Here is a 14,132-nt window from a genome sequence, read left to right as displayed (position 1 = left end):
AATTTGAAATAAGTTGATTAAATTAAGTAAGAGGAGTCCATAGTTGGACTGAATCAATAGATGAATGAAGTTTAATGGAATTTATGCATGCTTAAGCCCAGAAGGTAGTTATGCCTATTCCCAAATTGGTGGCTATTAAACCTGTGAGTAGTTAACTGTGATAAGGCATGAGTAACAAGAGAAATGACTAAATAAAAAATAAAATGTGTACTAAATTATGTTGTGGCTTAAAAGGAGAGTGTAAGCAATACTCTGGGCTTTATAGGATTTGTTATAACATGTAAGGTTGCTTTTTCCAGTCATAGAGAGAGAGAGGGGACTAGGCTACCATTGCAGTCGCGACGTGGTATGTATGTGCTTCAGCTGAACGAATACGATCAAGTTAATAGGTCACAAATTGTTTAAATATACACATTAATCCATTGCTTTATACTTCGGTTAGGACTGTGTAGTACCTAAGGATAATTATGATAGATAAACAATTTGATGTTGTGCATATAGATAGAGCATTGCATGAATCATCTAAGAAAAAAATGAGAAAGATAAAAGCTACTCATGCAGTAAAGAGATGTTTAATTACTTTGGTAAGTTTATGCATTGTTTAAATGTTCACGCATTTATTAATTGTTCATGCACTGATTAATTGTTCGTGCATAAAAGATGATATAAATATGTAAATTGTTGAGTGTTATGTAAATATTATTCTTTACATGTACATGTGTTAATTGCTACAATTGTATCTAGTTCTGATTAATGCATGTCATAGTTAAGTTATTGAATAACTAGAATTATTTGATGATAGCTTAATCTATGCATTGTTTGTGATTTTTCTATACTTGGGGACATTGCTCCTACCCTATATAATTTTAACATTTTAGGTGATAAGGCATGATAGATTAGTTTTTTTTCGGACTTGGACGATTGGACTGTGGCAGGGTTTTGTTTTGGGATGATATGGGGGTTTTGGCACTAGACTCTGGTATTGACTTATTGATTTTAAACCCGGCCTATGATAATTATTTTGATTGAATTCAGTGTGAATGATGATTTTTAATTTTATAAAATTTATTGGATTAGTTGTTGGTTTGATATTGTGTATGTAGCATTCCCGATTTCATGTTTTCTATGCTCTTTATATTTTCTTGATAAAGGTTCTTGTCCTTTGATGTCTCTTTCTCGAATTTGGTTCTAGAGGGCTATTAAATGCTAGTACTTATGTACAAGCTGATTCTCTAAAACTTAGTCTGGTTGGAGCAATGTCATATATAAAGCCTTGCATAAAAAAACTCTAAAAATTGAGTTATAAATTGGGGGCATTACAAGTTTTGGTATCAGAGCCAAGCCAATCTAAACAGAGTCAAGCCATAGTATTGCTAAAGTCTAGCACACTAGTTAGAAGTTTGAAGTCTCAAAATAAGTTAGATTAAAAAAGTTGTTTCTTATTTTCAGTTTTGTTTTCTTTGTCTACGTCAGATGGTTGCACATTAGCCACAATATAGGACTGCATAGAGAGATTTCCTACTTGGACCTCTCAATACTCTGACCGAGACATGTGAACACCTTGCTAATAATGGAGGTAATGACAATGAGAACCATAGAGGTAACCATAACGAAACTCAAGTTGATAGAGTTCACTATACGTGGTTTATAGATATGGATCCCCCATCCTTCACTGGCAAGGAGGATCCTAATGTTGCTGAGGAGTAGATTCGGAAAATCAGTATAATTTTTTTGGTACTGGATGTCTCAGAAGATCAAAGGGTGACCTTTGGCACTTACCGTCTAAAGGAAGATGCCAAGAGTTAATCGGAGACCACTTAAGAGGTTCCTTATGCACCCGCAGAATAACAAGCCTTAATGTAGGCATAATTCATGGAGGTGTTCAGGAAGACTTACTTTCCCAGCATGCTCAAGAGCACAACATGTAAAAATTCCTTGATCTCAAGTAGGGTAATTTGAGTGTAGTTGAGTACATGATAAAGTTTTGGCATCTAGAAAAATATTGCCTGAACACATATACTACTAATGAGGCTCGTGCCCAAAAATTTGTACATGGTCTTCAAGACAGTTTGAGGACTAAAGTTCTTACGAGCATGCCTCAAAACCTGAACCAGTTCATTGAGATGGCAACCGTGTTGTATAAGGATTAAAAGTCTTTTAAGAAGACCCAATCGAAGAGGTTTCTAGAAGATGGGTGGTAGTGGAAACAACCCTCGCTAGTTTCTTGTAGGCAAGGACTGAGCACTGTCGGCCAAGAAGCCACTAGTCCAGCAAAGTGGAGATGCACAATAGCATACACATACTGACATTTGCCCAAGGTGCAAGAGGACCCATCCGAAGAGCCAATGCTACAAACACTAGAGTATGTCTGCACTACGGTGAGATGGGACATTTTATTAGGGAATGTCCCTAGAGAACGACCAAGAATGGGCAAGTTAGAGCACCTGTAGGTCAACCTCAGTAGTAGAGACACCAACAAGGTCAGAAGAGGACCACAGGATGTATTTATGCTACTACAGCAGCAAAGTTGCAGCAAGATACAAATGTCATTGAAGGTAATATACCTATAGTAGGTTATGATTCTAGAATATTGTTTGGCATGAGAGCTACTAATTCTTTTGTGTCTACTCAGTTTTCCAGCATGTTAGATTTGCCACCTATTACCTTAGGATATATACACCTTCGAGTGATAGAGTCATCTCTCGTAACTATTTGTCTGAGCTAGAAGTCTTGATTGTGGGTTAAAATCTTTCAGCTAACCTGATTGTTCTTGACATGATTGAGTGTGATGTAATTTTGGACATGGATTAGCTATAGGAGCACTACACTTGTATGCATTGCCACAAGAGGCAAATTTATTTTTCTTCACTCTGATCAACCTATTTTAGAGTATAGGGCCAATAAAGAAGTGAAAAATGGGAAGATGATTTTAGCCTTGAAGGCTCAATGTTATGTTCAAAAGGGATGTGAAGCCTTTTTGGCTAATGTTTCTTTTGCAGATCCCAGCATAACCCCTTTGAAAGACCTAGCTCTAGTCATAGAGTTTTCTGACATATTTCTTGAGGAGCTACTTAGATTACCCCATGTGTGGGAGATTAACTTTGCTAAAGAATTGGTGCCCGAAATAATTCTGATTTCTAAAGCTTCATATGAGATAGCTCTGATAGAATTAGAAGAGTTGAAGAAACAACTTCAAGAATTGATGGACAAAGGGTTTATTTGACTCAGTATTTCACCATGGGGTGCTCTGGTCTTGTTCATCAAGAAGAAGAATGGATCGATATGCTTATGCATTGACTATCAGATGTTGAACCAAGCAACAATCAAGAATAAGTATCCTCTACCACATATTGATGATTTGTTCGATCAACTTCGAGATGATAAAGTCTTCTCTAAGATAGATCTCAGATTGAGTTACCATTAGCTGATGATTAAGGAGTCTGATATTCAAAAGATAACTTTTCAAACTCGTTATGACCAATATGAGTTTTTGGTGATGCCTTTTGGTTTAACCAATGCACCAACAACCTTCATGGATTTGATAAACATGACATTTTACCCATTTTATGATCTTTTTATATCATTTTTATTGGCAATATCTTGGTTTATTTAGAGAATGAGGAAGATCACCAAACTCATCTACAGATTATTTTGGGGACTCTTAGAGAGCACAAGTTATATGCTAAATTTTTTAAGTGTGAGTTTTTTTGGATTGAGTCATATTCTTGGGTTGTGTGATTTTAAAAGAAGGCGTGGTAGTAGACCCAACAAAAGAAGAGGCAATTATAGCATGAATCCAACCAAAAAATGTTTCAAAGATCCACAACTTCTTAAGACTCGCTGGATATTATAGGAGGTTTATACATGTTTTTTCAAAGATTGTGTCACTAATAACCGAGTTACTTCTCTAGGGTGTCGAGTTCATGTGGACTCAGCAATGCAAAGAGAGATTTCAAGAATTGAAAAGAAGCTTACCATAGCCCCAATGCTTACTATTCCATCTGGACATAAAATTTTGTAGTGTACAATGATACTTCAGGTATAGGTTTGAGTTGTGTTTTGATCCATCTTTAAAAGGTGATTGCCTATGCATCTTGCCAGTTAAAGGTGCATGAATTTAATTACCCTACTCATGACCTTGAATTGACAACAATGGTGTTTGCCCTTAAGATATGATGACACTATTTATATAGCGAGCAATTTGAGGCTTTCTTTAATCACAAGAGCCTTAAATACATCTTCTTCTATAAGGAACGCAACATGAGAAAACACAAGTAGTTAGAATTTCTTAAAGATTATGATTTTTCTATCGCTTACCATTTTAGAAAAGTAAATGTCATCGTGGATGACTTAAGCAGAAAGTCAGGTAGTTTGACATGTGTCATTAGCAATCAATGAAAACTTCTAAAATACTTTATTGAATGAAAATCAATTGGATTTGAGTAGGACAATATCAGAATAGCTAGTATGACTGTTAGAATGGACATGATGAAGCAAGTCATAGCAATGCAGAAGGATGATCTCAAATTTCTCAAAATGATAGCAGCTTGTCAGTAGGATGACTCGGCTCTACACTTGGAAAAGGATGGTAGTATCTAGTTTGGATAGCGGTTATGGGTACCAGAGGATCCAAAGTTGAAAATGGATTTACTTGATGAAGCACATAAATCCAAGTACATGATTCACCCTGGCAGTACCAAGATGTTCAAGGATTTATGATAAAAAATTTAGTGGAACTGGATGAAACATGAGATTGCAGAATATGTTTAGATGTTTGGTATGCCAACAAGTCAAGATAGAGCACCATAGACCTGGAGGGATGATGCAAACTCTTGAGATACCCCAATGAAAGTGGAAATACATTACCATAGATTTTGTGGTACGTCTGCCCAGGACTAGACATTAATATGATGCTATTTGGGTTACTGTTGATCACCTTACAAAGTCGGCATATTTCTTGCTGATTAGGGCAAACCAAACATTGAAAAGTCTTGTAGACTTGTACATGGATGAGATTGTTAGATTTCATGGTGTTTTATTGTTTATCATTTTTTATAGAGACCCACAATTTACTTCGAAGTTTTAGGGGCAACTACATAAAGCTTTATAAACGAAACTCAAGTTCAGTACAAACTTTTACCCTCAAACAAATAAACAATCAGAAAGGCCAATTTAAACATTGGAAGATATGTTGTGTGCATATGCTCTGGATTGGGCATGTGGCTGGAGTAAGCATCTAAAATTAGTAAAATTTGCATATAACAAAAATTATCAATCAAGCATTGGGATGACACTATATGAGGCATTGTCCAGACGACCCTATAGATTTCCAGTTTGCCAGAGCGACGTTGGTGATAGGACTGTGGAATCTCCAATTGTACTTCAATACTACACTGATAGGGTATAGTTGATTCATAAGAGGCTTTTGATAGCTCATATTTGTCAAAAGTATTATGCCGATCAGAGATGGCAGCAACTTGACTTTAATACAAAAGATCATGTGTTTTTCAAGGTTTCACCGATGAAAAGTGTGTTTCATTTCGGCAAGAAGGGCAAACATAGTCCAAGATATGCAAGACCTTTTGAAATCCTTGAGAAGATCATAGAAGCAACATATAGGGTAGCACTTCCCCCCCAGTATTTGAGTGTTTATAATGTATTTCGAGTGTACATAATGTGTTTCATATCTCTATGTTAAGGAAGTATGTTCCTGACCCGACACATGTGATTCAAATCGAGGATCTAAAGGTACAAAGAGATCTTATGATTAATGAGCGACCTCTAGAGATTTTTGACCAACAAAAATAAATGTTGCAAAAAAAGATGATTCTCTTGGTGAAAGTGCGATGAAAACACCATGAAATCGAGAAATATACATGAAAGTCAGAGGAAAAAATCAAAGCAAAATACCCAGAGTTGTTTGGTAAGTAACTATAACTAAATTTTGTGAACAAAATTTTTTTAAGGAGGGGAAGGATGTAATACTTACAAATTTTTCATAATTATTAAATAAATACATATAAAATTTTATTCTCAAATTTGGGTTGAATTAGAATTTAAATTTAATACATTAATTTGAATCCTAATTGAAATTTGAATTACAAGGTGAATTTAATTTAGATTTGAATTGAATGTGAATTTAAATTTAAGTTGCAATTTAATTTGAATTTAGAATTGGAATTCAATTAAGAATTTAATTGGATTGGATTTTAATTTTGGAATTCAATTTGAATTAAGTAAGAGGAGTCCATAGGCTTGGATGCCCACCCCCTATATGAGCCTTCTTGAGGTTAGAAACAAAGTTAGGAAATATTTATTTTGGATCCCAAAAGTTTTCAAATTATTCTAGAGTCAAGCTAGCAAAAGTTTCTTAAATTCATTAAAAGACTAGCTAGCTATTAGGTGAGAAATTTTCTAAGCGTTTTAGGACTTCTAAATAAATTAGGATAGAAGTTAGGGATTTACCATCTAGGATTAGGAAACCCCACATGGGAATTATAAAAAGGAATCCTTCGTCCATACACCCACATGCCCCTCCTTCTTGGAGCTTCTTTTCTCTCAAGTCTCTATTTTCCTATTTCCTCTATCTTTCTCTTATTCTCCTTCTTCCTCAAATACGGCGCCCCTCATTGGGAAGAGGAATCCGATGATGGTGCATTTGTAGAGGCCAAAATTTGATGATTTATCCGATACAGGTGAGTACCCTAGCTAATTCTATTATATTTTGAGTTTCAACCTTAGTCCCAGATCTGAGTTTGGACTTAGAACATATGTTTTTTTAAATTTATAGCCTTCGTTTGATCGTGTGTGATTTTTTAGAGTCATTTTGGACATGCGAAGCCGTAGAACTTGGATTTTTATAAGGTCTGGGATTGATTCATGTAAATCCAGATCTTGATTCAAGTTCGTGGTTTAGAACCATGGATTGAATCTATGTTTGGGTTTTGCATTGGTTTTTATGAAACAATGCAAAATGGTATCGTGTAGATATGCGGTTTGAGATTTTGGATGATCTCAAATTTGAATATTGTATTATTTTGTATGTTTAACATGTTGAAAATGTTTATGTTTTGATTTAATATGGTTTTGATAGATTATAAATCTCACTAGAGGTCTTCCTAAACCTGAAATCGTTTTTTAGAAAAACATGTTTTCTTATGTAAAAATGTTAGATCATGTATTAAATTCATGATATGTATGTTGTTTATGTGTTTACAACATATTTAGATATGCATATGCATGAATATGATTTGTGGTTGATGAATAAAAATCATTGGATGCAGGTTCTTGGAGTTTTTGATTAAATACATAAAGTTTTTGATGTGTTTTCTTGAAAATTGCATGTTATTTTATATTTTTATTTCGACTAGCCTTAAAGACAAATCAAGTTCACCAAAAAAGTGAACTTATAAATTTTAAAAATTTAAAAAGATGTTTCAGACATATAAAAGCAATCACAAAAAAAAATTGGGCTCAAATGAGTTTCTGGTGGGGAGATACGACCTTTGCAAACTGACATAAAAATTTTGTCCTAACAAGAATTCTGCGTAGGATGCATGATTTTGTAAAAAAAATTTCTCCCAATGTATTCTAGAATTATTTTGATATTTTTATGTGTGTTAGTTTGTACATTTAAGAACACAGAAAAAAATCTTGCAATTTGATCCTTTAGAGTATGGAAATTAAAAATCATACAATATTGTTTCTGAACTTGTAATTTCTTGAAAGTTGTATGTAAAAAATAAAAAATAATCTCTATTGCATGAATTTTAATTCTCAGTTGTAAATGAGTTTTAACTCAGGTTTTTTCTAACTTGTATAAGACATGTTAAGCTATCTTCACTAAAAATATCAGAATTTACTTCACTCTATGTAATGCATGACTGATGTTTCTTTGGAAAGGGTGGACCAAACAAAACTGTTCTATAAACAGAAAATAGGTTACACTTGCATATTTTTTATCTGGGTTTTCGCCTATAGATAGTTAACATATGTGTGCATCAACAACAAAATCTTAGTTTTAAATTCATTTTATACAGACTATGATAAAATTTTTACTGATTGCAAATTTTTGTTTATTGTTTCAAATTTAGAACTAGTGTTTGAGTGTATGTCTTAGGTCCAAAAGTGTAATAGTTAAACATGACTTGGTTCTAAAGTTGAACCAGATGGACACACAACTTGTTAGTGCATATTGTGTGGGCCTAATGAGGCTATATGAGTGTGTCATCACTTGTGAGCATATTTTGATTTGTTATGTTATAAATGTTACGACAATGAAGCCGTACATGATACTTCAAGTACAAGGTTTTGATGATGAGCAAGTGAATCAACTGCATTTCAGCTAAGACAATGAAGAAATGTGACAAACATTGAAGAATTCGATGAATAATCTTTGAAGACTAGTGTGCAAATGTTAAATTCATTAAAAGTCTTAGATTCTTGTAAGAGCCTTACTTAGAATGCATATTTCGGTTGCATTTCAGCTAAAAAGTCTTTAGAAAAACTTTTCTAAAAGAACCCTTCAAAAAAATCTTTTTAGAAAACTCTTTTCTTAAATTTTCATGTTTATTAGTCGACTAATAGACTCACCAGTCGACTTATCCTTTCACGCCATATTTTCTAAAATGTCATTTTTGTCAAATTAGTCGATCGAAGGTTTCATTAGTCGACCGGACAGAATGTCTGTTTTCTGGAAATTTTAGCAGCAGTCGACTAATGACTTTATCAGTCGACCAGACAGAACTTGTGTTTTTCAAAAAAAATTAGCAGCAGTCGACTGAAATGTTTTTCAGTCTACTGATGATATTATCAGTCGACTAACTTTTTCTCTAGTCGACTAAGTTTCAAAACTTCAGATTTTCAAACGGCTCGATTAACAGATCAGTCGACCGACGATTACTGTCAGTCTACTAAAAGCTAATTATTAGTCGACTAACTACTGTTTCAGTCGACTAATTTTGCGGTTTTTCCTGAAACTTTAAAAAGGCATGTCTTTTCATTTTTCAAACAGTTTGATCGTTCAAAATATACTGTTTTGACATCCTTTCATACTCTCAACGTATGGAATCTTTCAACTATAAATATGAGTGCATTTTACACTCAAAAGCACTGCAATTCAATCAATTTTAATCAATTACTCTTTGCTTTTCACTCATATTCATTTTCTCACTCACATGATATTTTTCACTTCAGTTTTTCACTCAAATTCCATTGAGAGACAGTGAATTTGTGAGTAGAGTATTTCAACAACCTCAAAAGTCAATTGCATCTCATTTGCATTCAAAAGAAGGGCTCATAGGTTGTAATATAAGTTGTTACTTGTTTCAATTTTTTGTAAAAGGAAGGACTCCTTGGTTTAAAGGAGTTGTTTGCTTTCAGTAGGTGTGTTACTTAAAGTGGGACCGGATTTGGTCTGTATGATCTTGTAGTTACACAAGGTTGATAGTAGAAATCTCAAGCAGGTTTTGCTTGGGGACTGGATGTAGGTCGGGAAAGACCGAACCAGGATAAATTCTTGTGTTCCTTTGTGTGATTGCTTTGCGTTTTGCAAAATCCGTCAAAATTTTGCAAACGATATTTAAAAGCACTATTCACCCCCCCTCTAGTGCTCGTTGCCTCGATCCTATTGCACTTTCATTTGATATCAGAGCAGGTTTGCTATTATTTTGATTTGACCATCATCTAGCATGGCAACTACAACATCTCAGCACAAAGAAGAATGCTCCTCTGTTCGTCCTCCTCTCTTTGACGGAACAAACTATGGATACTGGAAAGTGAGAATGACAATATTCTTGCAATCCATGGATCTCGAAATTTGGAGAGTTGTTTCAGAAAAGTACCAAATGCCATCAACTGATTTCAGTCAATGGACCGATGAAGAAAAGAAGACTGCTTCACTTAATGCCAATGCGATGAATGCATTGTATTGTGTCGTTGACAAGATAGAGTTCAATCGCATCTCTCAATGCTCTACAACAAATGAAATCTGGCATACTCTTCTCGTGACTCACGAAGGTATGTCAAAGGTAAAGGAATCTAAAATCGCTTCTTTAGTTCATAAATTTGAATTGTTTAAAATGAAACAAAATGAATCTATATCGGACATGGTAACAAGAATGACTGATATCACTAACACTCTGAAATCCCTTGAAAAAGAATATTCACAAGTGGATTTAGTCAGAAAAATCCTAAGGTGTTTAACTCCTGAATAAGAGAGAAAAACTATAGCTATTGAGGAAGCAAATGATTTAAACACTCTCACTCTTGAAGATTTGGTTGGTAACTTAATGGCATATGAAGTCCAACTTCAAGACAGACAAGAAGAATAACCCAAGAAGAAATCTCTTGCTTTTAAGGCTACTTCTGACTCTGAAAATTTAGAAGAAGATGAAGATGAAGATATTGCCCTTATTATAAGGCAATTCAAAAGATTCATAAAAAATGGATGATTTCAAAGAAAGGTAAAGAAAGCGGATTCTTTCAATCCAAATGAAGTCAAGTGCTTTAACTGCAAAAAGGTAGGACACATCAAGAATGATTGTTCTCTTCTTAAAATCAAGCCCAAGGACCAATTCAAGAAAAAAAAGGCATTTCAAGCATGTTGGGATGATAGTGACTCCTCTTCCGATGAAGAATCAAATGAAGAAGTCGCCAACATGTGCTTTGTAGCATAAGAAGATTCGGTAAGTCAATTTGACTATGATGATTTATTTGAAGCATTCAATGATTTATATGCTAAATTTAAGAGTCTAAGTTCTAAAAACAAAGAGTTAAAAACTAAGAATTCAACTCTTGACTCTCAAAAGAAAGTGTTACTTCAAGAGATAGAAGATCTTAAGAAGGAAAACTCTTGTCAAGCATTTAAGATAAAAGAAATTGGAATTAGAACCAATCTCTTACAAAAAGAAATAACTAGTCTAAAAGAAAAATCAAATGATCTTTTTTCTATAGTGACCAAATTCATAAATGGTCAAGAGAATCTAGAAAGACTTTTTGATTCTCAAAGATGCTCGGTTAATAAAATCGGATTGGGATATAGCTTCTTTGATACTCAAAATAGACCAAACTATGTGGTGAAGAATCAAAGACAATATTCTCAATCATTTGTTCAAAGAACTAAATTTTCTAGAAATACATCTAATCATGGAACTTATAATGCTTATAAGCCTAGACATGATTATTTTAGAAATGCTAAATCTTTTTATAGAAAGAATATTTATTATCAAAGGAAACAAAAAATCAAATGGATATGGGTTTCTAAGACTAACTCTCATGGACCCAAAAATAGAAATGGGTCAAATGCTTTGTCTTCTAATTTTGTTGTAGGTACACAAAATAAGAAGCAAAAGGATATTGGACAACGGTTGTTCCAAACATATGACTGAAAGGCCGGAGTTATTTTCCACCCTCCAAAATAAGGATGGAGGAACCGTCACCTTTGGTGACAATAACAAGAGAAAAGTAATAGGTATTGGTAATATTGGTAATCCAAAATTTCCCTTGATAGAAAATGTTCTTTTAGTAGATGGTTTAATGCATAATTTATTATCCATTAGTCAATTATGTGATAAAGGTTTTCTTGTTTCTTTTGAACATGATTTATGCTTAATTTCTGATTTTCAATCTAAAAAGATCATTTTTAAAGGTAAAAGAAGGAACAATGTGTATGAACTTTATCTAGATGAGTTACCCACTTTTAATGAAAAATGTCTTATTGTTTCAAATGAAATTCAATGGTTATGGCACAAGAGACTTGGACATGTTAACTTTAAAATTATTTCCAAGTTATCCAAGAATGATCTTGTTAGAGGCCTACCTAGAATACCATATAAAAAGGATCACTTATGTGATGCTTTCCAAATGGGTAAACAAATCAAGAGTTCTTTTAAAGCAAAAGATATAGTTTCAACAAAACGTCCTCTTGAACTTTTACATTTAGATCTATTTGGACCATCTAGAATTCAAAGTTTGAATGGTAGTAAGTATGCTTTTGTTATAGTAGATGATTATTCTCGATTTACATGGGTGATTTTTCTAAAAAGCAAAAATGATGCTTTTTCTGAATTTTCCAAACTTTGTAGAAGAATTACAAATGAAAAATCTACATCTATTATTAAAGTTTGTAGTGATCATGGTGGTGAATTTGAAAATGAATCTTTTCTAAAGTATTGTGATTTACATGGTATATCTCACAACTTTGCTTTTCCTAGAGCGGATCCACAAAATAGAGTTGTTGAAAGAAAGAATAGAACTTTGCAAGAATGTGGTAGAACCATGCTTCAAGATAAAAATTTACCAAAATACTTTTGGGCTGAAGCAATAAATACAACATGTTATGTTTTAAACCGTGTTCTTATTCGACCAATTTTACATAAAACATGTTTTGAATTGTATTATAATCGTATACCAAAGATCTTATATTTCAAAACTTTTAGTAGTAAATGCTTCTTGTTAAATACCAAAGATAATCTTGATAAGTTTGATTCAAAATCAGATGAATCAATATTTCTTGGATATTCTTCTAGAAGTAAAACTTATCGTGTTTTTAATAAAATAACATCTTGCATTGAAGAATCTTTACATGTTGCATTTGATGAGAATTGTGAGCAGGTTATACCTCTAAGCGAAGGAGAAGAAGTAATACTTCAAGAAAAACCTTTGATAGAGAGTACTTCTCAAGATAATGTTCATCTTCAATCGGTTTGGAAAGAAGTTCCCAATCATCTACATGAACAAGTTATTGGAGAAATAAAGAGTGGTGTCCAAACTAGAAGGCAATTAGAAAAATATATTGCAAATATTGCTTTCATATCTAAAATAGAACCAAAGAATATCAATGAGGCTTGTGATGATGAATTTTGACATTTGGCCATGTCTGAAGAACTTAACCAATTTACTAGGAATGATGTATGAGATCTAGTTGATAGACCGAATGATCATCAAGTAATTGGAATAAGATGGGTCTTCCGAAATAAGCTGGACGAAAATAGCGAAGTCATTCGTAACAAAGCAAGGCTAGTAGCACATGACTATAATCAAGAAGAAGGCATAGATTTTGATGAAACCTATGCACCAGTGGCTCAACTGGAGTCAATTCGAATGATGCTTGCTTTTGCTAGTTACATGAACTTTAAGTTATATCAAATTGATGTTAAGAGTGCATTCTTAAATGGACACATCAATGAAAAAGTTTATGTAGAGCAACCTCCAGGCTTTGAAAATGAGAAATATCCAGAAAAAGTCTACAAATTAAAAAGAGCTTTGTACGGACTTAAACAAGCACCAAGAGCGTAGTATGAAAGACTACAAAATTTTCTAGAACAATCTGATTTTTCCATTGGTCGGGTAGACTCCACTTTATTTATTAAAAATCTTAATTTAGATATTTTTATCGTGCAAATTTATGTTGATGACATAATATTTGGTTCTACTAATGATTCTTTTTGTAAAGAATTTGCTAAAGCTATGCATGAAGAGTTTGAAATGAGCTTGATGGGCGAATTAAACTACTTCATTGGACTTCAAATAAAGCAAACTGAAGAAAGAATCTTCATCAATCAGGCTAAGTATACAAAAGAACTTCTCAAGAGATTTGGGATGGACTCATCGAAATCAAGAAGAAATCCTATGAGTACAACTACTTCTCTTGATAAAGATGAAAATGGTAAAAATGTAGATAATAAGCTCTACAGATGTATGATCGGATCTCTATTATACTTAACTGCTAGTTGACCTGATATAATGTTTAGTGTTTGTATGTGTGCACGATTTCAAGCTAATCTACAAGAATCTCATTTAACTGCAGTAAAACAAATTCTTCGTTATTTGAAAGATACTTCATATTTTGGTTTGTTTTACCCAAAATCATCTTCCTTTGATTTAGTTTCATATAGTGATGCAGATTTTGCAGGAAGTAAATCTGATCACAAGACTACTAGCGGAACTTGTCATTTCTTAGGAAATTCCTTAGTCTCTTGGTTTAGTAAAAAGCAAAATTCAGTGTCACTCTCAACAACTGAAGCAGAATATATAGCGGCTAGTTTAGCGTGTTCACAAGTACTATGGATGAAACATGCCTTAAAAGATTTTGGTTTGAATTACTTTACAACAACTATTTATTGTGATAACAC

This window comes from Nuphar pumila, chromosome 2 (assembly GCF_984573655.1).
Source record: "Nuphar pumila chromosome 2, dmNupPumi1.hap1.1, whole genome shotgun sequence".
NCBI lineage: Eukaryota > Viridiplantae > Streptophyta > Magnoliopsida > Nymphaeales > Nymphaeaceae > Nuphar > Nuphar pumila.
Note: the sequence above shows the minus strand (reverse complement) of the source record.